Here is a 12,614-nt window from a genome sequence, read left to right on the forward strand (position 1 = left end):
CTTTATACTACACTAGAACAGCTGTTCTTAACCTGTTCATTGAGGACTAGTCATGTATTACATGTATTCGCAGTAAGGTCAATATTCAGCAAGATAGCAAATCGATGACATCAGAATAATGTCATCCGGATATTCAACAGAATTTCTCCAAATAAATTTTTCCACCAAATATCCTGGCATAATAGATATCTTTAGCTGGAAGCTGTAGGTTTGCTATGTGTATGGATCAATATTTCCATAAAAAAAATCTCCATGTGGGGAGTAATTTTATTAAGGTTTTAGTGAGTGTCAAATCCTGAAACCACATAGACATGTAAATAGTATGCACGTGGAAAGTATGTCCCTACTTTTACATGATCTGCATGTAGGCATTCTTGGAATTCTATGGCAGAAAAACATCCAAGTATTCGGAACGCCCAGATCCTGCCCTTAACATGCCCCTGATACACCCCCTTGTGATTTGAATGCACTTCTGACGGACTTCATAGAAACATGTCTAAAACTTGGTTTTGAAAATACCAATTTGGACGTTTTTGTTGAGAAAAACATCCAAATACAGATTTATGCCACTTTTTGGGTGTTTTTCTCTTTTGAAAATGAGTTCCATAGTGAAATTAGAAAAGGTACAGAGAAGGGAGACAAAAATGATAAAGGGGATGGGACGACTTCTCTGTGAGGAAAGGCTGAAGTGGTTAGGGCTCTTCAGCTTGGAGAAGAGACAACTGAGGGGAGATATGATAGAGGCTTATAAAATACTGAGTGGAGTGGAAGAAGTAGATGTGTATCGCTTGTTTATTCTTTCCAAAAATACTAGGACTAGGGGGAATGCAATGAAGCTACAAAGTAGTAAATTTAAAACAAATCAGAGAAAATATTTCTTCACTCAACATGTAATTAAACTCTGGAATTCATTGCCAGAGAATGTGGTAAAAGCAGTTAGCTTAGTGGGATTTTAAAAAGGTTTGGACAACTTCCTAAAAGAAAAGTCCATAAGCCATTATTAAGATAGACTTGGGGAAAATCCACTGCTTATTTCTAGGATACAATACAAAAAATAATAGAGTTTATAGCAAGAGTGTCTAATGTCTTCCAAATGGGTTTTTCCAATATATTTTTCTAAAAGGTTAATAAGGGAAAGTCTCATATGGTCACCAGGGTGATTTGTATACCACCAGGGCGATTTGTATACCACCAATGCGGTGTGCCCCTATTTTGTGACAAGTGTAATCATCAACTCACCCCCAACCTACCCTATTTTTTTCTTAATATTTAAATGTTTTTTGTAGATTTTCTCATTAATTTTATCTCATTACTTCATTGATTGAGTCATTTAGTGTTTGCAACATTCACCAACTCCCATGTGTTTAATCAATTGTCAGACGATATTCATACAGTGACAGCTAAGCTTAACACTTTATCATTCACAGCACTTACCTGTGTGTCCGGGTGTCGCTGCTATTTATAAATGATCTTGGTGCCATGTGTGTATCGGAGGACACAGGTTTGTGTATTCGAACCTTTATCTTTTATTCTGGGTCGTAACAAAGCATTCCTATGATTGTATTTAGCCGTAGTGTAGGACATTTGTAAGACTTTATCAGGGTATCCTCTTGTTCTAAATTTCTGTAGTAAAGTTTTTGCTTGGTTTTTAAATATCAGGGTATCACTACAGATTCTGCGAAATCTTAAGAGTTGCCAGAAGGATAGGCTGTCAGTAGTTGCTCTCGGATGATTGCTGTGATAATGCAGAAGAGTGTTCCGATCCGTTGGTTTGATGTATATCTCTGTTCTGAACGATTGTTGGTTTTGGGTGATCAGTATATCCCAAAAATTAATTTGAGTAACTGCATGTTGCATAGTAAACTGTATGTGGGTGTCCCTGTTGTTAAGCTGTAGTTGCTCTCTTATACTGAAATCGCGTTCCTTTCAGAAGTAATTTTATTTACATTTTATTGTGAACTGCTTTGGCCTGCTGGTTAGTAAAAGCGGTATATCAAACCTCTCCAATAAACATAAACATAATTGCAGGTGCCTAGTTATACGCTTTGCAGACACACATAAATAATGAAAGCAATTTACAAAATCCACTTACCTAGGTAAATGAGAAATGAGTGATTTTAAAAAATGGCTCCTTTTCTGCAGTTAAAAGTATGGGCTGATGCTTTGTGTGGCTGTCAGTAACTATTGTTTTGCTTTGACTTCAGCTGCTATTTGCTGCACCTCAGATGTTGCCACTCTAGGCAACCACCTGGTTTGCCTATTGGCTGAGCCAGCCCTGCCTGAAAAATAAGCCCGAGATGTTTCCATCAGATATTTCTCTAACCTCCTTTTTTTTTAAACCCAGCTATGCTAACTGCTTGCAGAACATCTTCTGCTAACAAATCCCACAGCTGAGCATCTGTACCTGATTTTTTGGAACTGACAGGAAGAGATAACAAGTGTTCTACCACTTTAAACAATTCAATTTGATTCATCCTTTATCATCTTAGAAAAATATCTTTTCTTAACATCCAAGATCACATTCTGATGTTTCCTTACAAGAGCCACATATGCTAGCTTATTTACGTCAAGGTGTTGCTTTCTCCAATGTCTTTTTAAGGACCTTCCTAGCATTTCATCTTTCTAGTATCAATTGACAATCATGGGGCATGTATTGATGTCTTGAGTTTACACTATCTGAAGGGGACAACTACATCTAAAGATCTTACTAGCTTGGTGTCCCAAGAATGAATCTAGAGCAGTATTTTTTGACCAGTAGTGCCCGCACCCCCAAGGGGCGCAGAGAGGTCAAACAAGGCACAGAGAAGGGTCTTGAAATTTCAGCCAATATATTAAGTAGAGGAGTGTGGTAGCCGTGTTAGTCCACTTAAGGTTATCAATAGAAATCAAACAAAATAAAACATGGAAAAGAAAATAAGATGATACCTTTTTTATTGGACATAACTTAATACATTTCTTGATTAGCTTTCGAAGGTTGCCCTTCTTCGTCAGATCGGAAATAAGCAAATGTGCTAGCTGACAGTGTATATAAGTGAAAAACATTCAAGCATTGCTATGACAGTCTGACAGGGTGGGAGGATGGGGGTGGGTAGGAAGTATGCATGGGGACATCAAAGTATATCAAGAATACCAATGATATACTTTGAGGTATATAGGGTGGGTAATCAACTGGGAAAACCCTAAAATGTGTTGGCTGTAATTAATTGCGTAAACCTACTGAACTGAAGTTCCTTGTAGTGAATATTCAAATTCCTCTGCAAAAGAACTGGGAAAACCTGAGGCTAAAATCTGCATTCATAACTATTCATTTCTTCTGTATGTCAGATAACACAGTAGGTGAAAGATAGACCACCAATATCTTTCAAGAGCACTGGTAAAGGGGAATGGTCAGTGGCGTTCCTAGCGTCGACAACACCCGGGGCGGATCGCCGATGCACCCCCCCGGGTGCAGCGCCCCCCCCTGGCGAAATGACACCCCCCCTGGGTGCACGCCGCTAGGGGGGGGTGCCGCGGCGCGCGCCAGTCGGCTGTGAGTTCGAATCGCTACGCTAAATTCTCTCGTTTGCTGCAGCTCCCTCCCTCTGCCCCGGAACAGGAAGTAACCTGTTCCGGGGCAGAGGGACGGAGCTGCAGCGAATGAGAGAATTTAGCGTAGCGATTCGAAGTCGCAGCCTACAGGCACGCGCCGCGGCACCCCCCGCGGCGTGCACCCGGGGTGGACCGCCCCCCCCTTGGTACGCCACTGGGAATGGTACTCTGGTAAACTGCAGTTATTCTAATCTCACTGCATGTCAACAGAGAGCTAAATCTGCAGTGCTTTTGGCATGCAAGATAGACTTGTATTTTAACTTCAACAACTTTATTGAAAAAAGTATGGCTGTACTGAGGGTACTTTTATAAGGAGAAACTAGTTGTGTTTGTTTTAATTTCAAATTTGCAGTATCTTTACAAATAATACTTCAAGAAATCAGAAATAATACAAATTTAGCAATGTAAAGATTTCAAATCCACCCAAAACTAGTGCAATTTGTTTTTCTGCAGGTACAATTGTTGAAAAGTTGAAGCTATATAATATTGGTTATTACCTTCTGCTACTAATTATACATTTCTTAATGTTTCAGTAACATTTATAAACTGCACCTTGAGGCAGAGCCACCAGCACTTGAAACGTGATCATGTTGGGTTTGGTCTCCTATTTTTTAAAGATGTTTGATTCTTTTTCTACATATTTATGTAGTTATTTTGTTTATTGCATGTATTTAAATTTATTACAAGTTATGAATTAGAAGTTGAACAAGGTGAGACCAATAATGAAACTCAGTGATTGGCTGCATGCAAAGTATTTATGATACAAGGCATAGCCAGTTGAAACTAATGCTGACATGACTTCACAGTTGAAGGTCCTTTCCCTTGTTTTATATGCACGTTTGTTTGTTTTTGTTTTTGTATCCTGGTATTGTGATACTATTTGGATATTGTATATTATTTTAAAAACTAAAAACAAAATACTGTTTTGCACTAGTTTTGGGTGTGTTTTATTTATTTTGTGATTATTTTCACCCTTTGTTTGGAAGACATACGTACAAGTATCTAAGATTTTATATCCAGCAACTATTCAAGATTTAAATCACCTAACAGGGAAAGCGTAAAATCAAAAAGAGAAAAATACAGGGTATATATACTATCTGCTGGGTATACAACATTATCCCTAAGACCCTCACTCCCAACCACTAATCTCAATCTTCTGTTATTTATCTGAAAGAAATCATAATCAAAATAATAATAATAATAAAACTATAGGAATTCTAATAGGAAATAAGACACTTAGGGCCCTGTTTACTAAGCTGTGCTAGAGGCACATTAGTGCTTTTAGTGCACGCTAACCATTAGCGCGTGCTAACTGTGTAGGTGCCCACAATATTCCTATGGGTGCCTACACTGTTAGCACGTGCTAATTTTGCAGGCTCAATGTGGCTTACAAAGTACCGTAAAAAGGCGTTTTATCCCTTAAAATTGGGCGCCCAACTATACACTTAGGAGGGGATTCTATAAATAGCACCAAAATATCAACGCCAAAAAAAAGTGCAGATTGTTATTCTATAAACAGTAAGGCCAATATTCAAAGCGAATTAAGCGGGCAGAAGCCTCTCATGCCTGCTTAAATACCTTCCCGTCGCCAAACCAGGGATATTCAGCAGCACTTAACTGGACAGTGCCACTGACTGCCCAAACAAAAAGTGGGCAGGTCAGGAGCGGTGTTGGGGGTGGTAGAGGGGACGAGCCCCAGGTTATGTGGGTACCGGCAATATTCAGTGCCAGCATCTACATAGCTAAGCGGTTTCATTTAGGACAGCTAAAAAAAAGCCCCCTCCTACCAATTTACGCTCTTTCCCTCCTTCCCTCCGCCTAGCATGCATTAAGACCCCCCCGAAGACCTCCCACCCCTTGAATCCCCACAACCGTGAAGGTAAGCCCCCCCCCTGGGCTTACCTACATCCTTAGGGGTCCAGCAGGGTCATTGGGGGCAGAAGCGCAGCTCCCTTGCTCCTACCCCTTGCAGTGCCTTCATAAAATGGTTACCGCAAGCTGCCGCAAGAGGTCTTGGCAGCCATTTTACCAAGGGGGGCAGGAGAGGGAGCTGCATACCTGCCCCCCATGACTTATCTTCATGGTTGGGGAGAGGTGGGGTGAGGGATCTTGCGGGAGGGGGTCTTAATGCATGCTTGGGGGAGGGAAGGAGGGAAAGAGGGGACATTGGTAGGAGGGGGCTCAGGGGCTTGATTAAAAAAAATAAGAAAGTTACGTGGGCTGGAGCAGCCCGATATTAACCTGGGGCCGCATAACTCTTATGTAGTTCTGGCTGAAGATTGGCTAGGCCCACATAACTTCTGGCAGCCTACCCACCCAATTAATCCCCTGATATTCAGTGCCAGTGCCCGGACATGGCCTAGCACTGAATATCGGGGGATAATTTAGCCGGTAACTATCAGCATTTTAAAAAACGCTGACCGTCACTGGCTGAATCTTGGGAGGAATGTTCCAGGATGAGTGCCATTTATAGAATAGCACTTAAAGCACATTTCATCACCAAAAGTTGAGCTAAAACCTGGTGTAAATGACAGCACCCAACTTCGGGCATTTTGGCATGGAAATGGGTCTATTCAATAACTCTGCACTCAAGTTTTGTAATACTCTTGACACACCTATGCCGCTCCCATGGCCATGACCCCTATTGAGTTAAGCGAAAGAGCAGTTAGTCACCATGACATATAGAATAGTGCACAAACTTTGACATCAATAATGGTTAGGACCCAACTATTGATGTTGATTGGTTTGCTAGCCAATTAATTTGTCCATGTACAAATTTCAGCACTATATATAGAATCCAGAGGTTAGCACACAAAAGTGTGCATGCAAGTTAAGAATAAGGTCAGTAAAGCTAATAACGTAATATAATAATGAGCTGATAACTGATGTTAATTAGCAATAATTGGCACTAGGTAGTGTTAATTAGCACTAATTGGCATCAGTTAGCAGTTACACATGCAACTGATCTTAGTCGGTTCTATGAAATATGCGTGCAAAATCCATAATGCATGCAGCTGCAAGGGGGCATGGACTGGGGAGGGGCATGCCCAGGATTTGTGCACATATGTTATAGAATAGGTGTAGTTATGTGTCTAACTGCCTGCAGTTAGCCTTTGGGCTGACTTAAATGCGTGCACCGAAAGTTAGACATGTAAATGTGGATTTACACTAAGAACATAAGTACATAAGGGTTAAATGGTCAGTAATCTCAATGGAGAAGGGTAGTTAGTGGGGTTCCCCAGGGGTCTGTGCTGAGACTGCTGCTTTTTAACATATTTATAAATGACCAAGAGATGGGAGTAACTAGTGAGGTAATTAAATTTGCTGATGACACAACGTTATTGAAAGTCATTAAATCGCAGGAGGATTGTGAAAAATTACAAGAGGACCTTACGAGACTGGGAGACTGGGCGTCTAAATGGCAGATGACGTTTAATGTGAGCAAGTACAAAGTGATGCATGTGGGAAAGAGGAACCTGAATTATAGCTACGTCATGCAAGGTTCCACGTTAGGCGTCACGGACCAAGAAAGGGATTTAGGTGTCGTCGTTGATGATACGTTGAAACCTTCTGCCCAGTGTGCTGCTGCGGCTAAGAAAGCAAATAGAATGTTAGGTATTATTAGGAAAGGAATGGAAAACAAAAATGAGGATGTTATAATGCCTTTATATTGCTCCATGGTGCGACCGCACCTCGAATATTGTGTTCAATTCTGGTCGCCGCATCTCAAAAAAAAGATATAGTGGAATTAGAAAAGGTGCAGAGAAGGGCGACGAAAATGATAAAGGGGATGGGATGACTTCCCTATGAGGAAAGGCTAAAGCGGCTAGGGCTCTTCAGCTTGGAGAAAAGGCGGCTGAGAGGAGATATGATAGAGGTCTATAAAATAATGAGTGGAGTTGAGCGAGTAGATGTGAAGCATCTGTTTACGCTTTCCAAAAATACTAGGACTAGGGGGCATGTGATGAAGCTACAATGTAGTAAATTTAAAATGAATTGGAGAAAATGTTTCTACACTCAACGTGTAATTAAACTCTGGAATTCGTTGCCATAGAATGTGGTAAAGGCGGTTAGCTTAGAGGAGTTTAAAAAATGTTTGGACTGCTTCCTAAAGTAAAAGTCCATAGACCATTATTAAATGGACTTGGGGAAAATCCACTATTTCTGGGATAAGCAGTATAAAATGTTTTGTACTTTTTGGGGATCTTGCCAGGTATTTGTGACCCGGATTGGCCACTTTTGGAAACAGGATACTGAGCTCGATGGGCCTTTGGTCATAAGTACATAAGTATTGCCATACTGGGAAAGACCAGTATTTGACCTGTGGTTGCACCAAGGAGCGATTAAAAAGACATTATAACATCCTCAGTTTTGTTCTCCATTCTTTTCCTAGTGATTCTTAACATTCTATTTGCTTTCTTAGTCGCCACTGAACACTGAGCAGAGAGTTTCAACGTATCATCAACAATGACACCTAGATCCTTTGCCTGGGCGGTGACTCCTAACGTGGAACCTTGCATCACATAGCTATAGTTCAGGTTCCTCTTTCCCACATCCATCACCTTACACTTGCTCACATTAAAAGTCATCTGCCATTTGGATGCCCAGTCTCCCAGTCTTGTAAGGTCCTCTTGTAATTTTTCAGAATCCTATTGCAATTTAATAATTTTAAATAAGGGAAAGGGGAAAGGGAAATGGGACTTGATATACTGCCTTTCTGTGGTATTTTGCAATTACATTCAAAGCAGTTTACATATATACAGGTACTTATTTTGTACCTGGGGCAATGGAGGGTTAAGTGACTTGCCCACAGTCCCAAGGAGCTGCAGTGGGAATCAAACCCAGTTCCCCAGGATCAAAGTCCGCTGCACTAACCATTGTGTCACTAGTATTCTATAATGGCAGCTCCACCAAAATGTGTAAAGCCATATTCTATATATTGTGCCTGAAAAATCTGTGCAGAAAAGAAATACGCCTAGGCGTATTCTCTAAAGTCACCTAAATTTTATATAATCGGCTTAAAGTTCCGCATGGTGTATAGAATACGCCGAGTGGCTTTCCATTCAACCAAATTTAGTCACGTCCATTTGACGTAAATTCTGATGCCTAAATTAGGCGCAGAGCAGGTGTATTCTGTAATAATGCACATAGATTGTAAAAACGCGCATGTCCTTCCCATGGCCACACACCCTTTTCAACTGTGACTTAGAATTTATGCACACCACATTATAGAATACACTTAGCGAGTTGTGTGTGTAAATCTCAATTAATGCCAATTAGTGCTAATAATTGCTTTTTAACATCCAATTACCTTGTTAACTAATTAAGTGATGCGCATTGTTATGGTTATGGGATACGCTTTGATTTCCACACAGAAATCTTGGCATGATATATTGAATCTGGGGGTTAGCGCCTAACTTTAGGTGACCTCTCTTAAATTTACCCCATGTGTTTAAGCTGCAGGCACCCTTTTCAGTCATCAGATGATGGGAAGGTGGCTCTTTTGAAGGTTCTGGAGAGGCAGGCATGTGAAGTTGAAGATAATTCCCAGCACAACTAGCAGCTGCATAACCAAAAGTCAACCTTAAGACGGTTGATGCAATCTCATGAAAGGGCCAGCAGGTGGCAGCATAACATATAGATATGGTGTAAACAGAATTTAAACAAACCAAATAGGAATGCCGCATAAAACTACTTTCAAGGCAGGAAAACAGCTACTCTTCTCCCCCTTTCTTGCCTACTCTAGAATAGTAATAGATCAAAAACCCTGGCAGACAAAGCAATAAAACAGAGATTCATTCAAACTCCCTCATTCAAGTGTCAGAGATGCAAGCTCATATAACCTTCTCATCTAAAATTAAATCATGAATAACCTTCATTTTTCAAACATTGATCTCGCATTAAAAGCTAAAACTTTAAAATTCTTACTGGAGAAGTATTACATTCATCCATCTACAACTCAGTAATTGAGCCATGTTTCTTAAATTACATGTTGTGTTCATATTACATTTCAGTAGTAGCCCAAGGTGAGTTACATTCAGATGCACTGGGTATTTCCTTGTCCCTTCTCCCTTAGGAATGAGAATAAGGGGCTTAGTACTTCTTTGAGCAATACTAATGGCATTTATAATACCTATGAAGGCACTCAAATTCTTTTTTCTCCTAGACACATAGAGCAGATTCTATATATAGCACTTAAAAAATCCACGCCTTAAAGATGTCCACCTAAGCGTATTCTATAAGTGGTGTCTAGATTTAGGCGTGGTATGTCGAATACATTTAGGTGGCAATTCTAGCACCTAAAACTATGTGCGTCCATTTATACCAATGAAAACGTGGCCTAAATCCCTGCAGGTAGATTCACACGCACTGGGCCATATTCTTTAACTGTGCTCGTAAATTTTGGAATGCCCACAGAACGCCCATTTCCCCACCCATAGCCATGCCCATTTTGAACTGCATGCATCAGAATTTAGGTGCAGTTCATTACAGAATACACTTAGTTAGTTATGCGTGTAAATTCTGTTTGCCTGTCTTATCTAGATTGTATGCTGTTTGAGCAGGGACTGTCTCTTTTTGTGTATGGTGTACAGCGCTGCGTATGCCTTGTAGCGCTATAGAAATGATAAATAGTAGTAGCAGTAGTAGTAAATTCTAATTGTTGCCAATTAGTGCTCATTATTGCTTAAGTGCTGTTAAAAACACTGATTAGCTTGTTAAGCCAATTAAGTTATGCACATTGTTATAGAATACGCCTAGATTTCAGTGCGGATCTCTTGGCGCGCTATATAGAATCCGGCAGAAAGGGTATCGGGCCAATTCTATGTCAGGTTTACTTGTGTGCTAAATACCTGTGCTTTCACGGGAAAGTATACACTTATGTATGTAAGTGGCAGCAAAGCAGCTGAGAGATATTCTTTAAAAGTGCATCTCGTGCCATCCTTGTGACTAAAATTTAGGCACACCCATTTAAAACCAGGCCTAAATACCCACACCTAAGTTAGGCACATATTGGGTGTATTCTATAATAGTGCGCATAGTTTTCTGAAATGCCCACAACCCGCTCATTCCACGCCAATGGCCATGCTCCCTTTTCGACTGTGCGTATTACAGTTTATAGGCACTGCGTTATTGAATACACCTAGAAAGTTGTGCTTGTAAATTCTAATTAAAACCAATTAGTGACACTAATTGGTTGTTAAGTACCAATTATTGGTTTGCTGGAGTGAAGATTATTAGGTGGCCCGAAACTGTACTTCCATGCTAATATGGTACAGCTTGTATTGTACCAACATTTATCATATTTCTGTTATATTATTATTATTATTATTATTATTTGTTACATTTGTATCCCACATTTTCCCACCTTTTGCAGGCTCAATGTGGCTTACATATAACCGTTAACGGTGTTAGCCGATTACGGTCTGAACAAATACATGGTATGAATGAATACAAAGTGATACTGTAGTAGAATGCGTAGATTTAAGGTGGTTACATGTATGGTCGGTGCGTTGGGGGAAGTTAGAGAGGGAAAGGGGGAAGAAGAGTCAGATAATGTCCGTTATGGTCTTTGGTTACATTGTGTCACATTTGACCAGGTATTTTTATGATTGTTCTACAGTGCTGTTAAATATGTATATTTATGATACTGTTTCATGTTAGTTCTATTATTAGGTATCAATTTGTTGTTTCCAGTTTACCTCGTTTATTGTATTTATGCTTATGTTTAGCCATTTTACTATAGTTATGCTGTTAACAAAATTGTGGGTGCACTGCTGAGCAGGAAGAGTGATGGCAGCTTGGTAACCGAGTTCCTGCTGATTTGCTGAATATATTGAAGCATCCAGCGACATCGCATCATTATCCTTCTTTTTAACATCAAATTCAGAAAGTGCTAACTTGCATATATCATGTCGGTGAACAAGTCAGGGAAAAGACACAGAACAGAGTCATCATCACCAAAAAAAGATCAAGCCACAACAAAACAGAAAGTGAGGCCTCTGAAACACTGCTAGAAGAAATTCGCACCTTAAAGGAAATGCTGCTAGAAAATAAAGAAGACTTACAGGAGATAAAAGAAGACATATCTTCAATAAAATCTGAGTTATCTCAATTCAGATCTCATACTGAAATCTTGGAAAATAAACAAGATGCTGCAGACAATAATATCAAACAGTTAAAAGACAATACAAACGTATTGGGATCCTTAAAAGAGAGATTGAAGATATGAATAATTGTGCGAGAAGAAATAACATCAGAATTTTGGGAATACCAGAAGCAGCTGAAGGTAATAATATTACTAAATGTTTGAAATCCTTCATACCTTCGCTACTGGATTTACAATTTGAACGGTGCTCTGAAATAGAAAGAACTCATCGGGTCCCATCAAGGCCTAAACCACAAAACAAATACCCCAGGCCTATCGTTATAAGAGTGCTCCAATACGAACACGTGGTTACCATCATGCAGACACTCGGATACGTACTTCGATTAAAAAAGACGGATCAACGATTCAATTCTTACTAGACCTTCACGAGAACACGGTAAAAATTTGTAAACAATTTTTGGAATTCCGCCCCAAACTTAAAGAACTAAATGCATGATTTGGTCTTTTATATCCTGCACATATGCGCGTCACGATCAACAACTGCACTAAGGATTTCACAGAGCCAAGCGCCATGGCGTTGTTTATTGAAAATCTCTCTCCCACTGTGACCGACGTGGTATGAATGTTTGTCTGTAACTACATCATGATGGATATTAATATTAATTCTATCTACATATTGTTGTGAATGATATACCTAATACAGCTAATGGCATTTCAACAGGAAAGCTAATATAAGATTCTATATTGATGTATCTTTTCCCTCTTTTCCTGATCTTACAAATCTAATAAGTGAATTCTTCCTTAACACAGAAGGTATAAAAAGAATCATTTATCCAGTGCTTTCCAACGCAATCTTTTTTTCAAAGTCCCTCTTAGCCTTCCTTATCAGCACTTTGCAATTGACTTGACATTCCTTATG

Source organism: Microcaecilia unicolor, chromosome 1 (assembly GCF_901765095.1).
Source record: "Microcaecilia unicolor chromosome 1, aMicUni1.1, whole genome shotgun sequence".
NCBI lineage: Eukaryota > Metazoa > Chordata > Amphibia > Gymnophiona > Siphonopidae > Microcaecilia > Microcaecilia unicolor.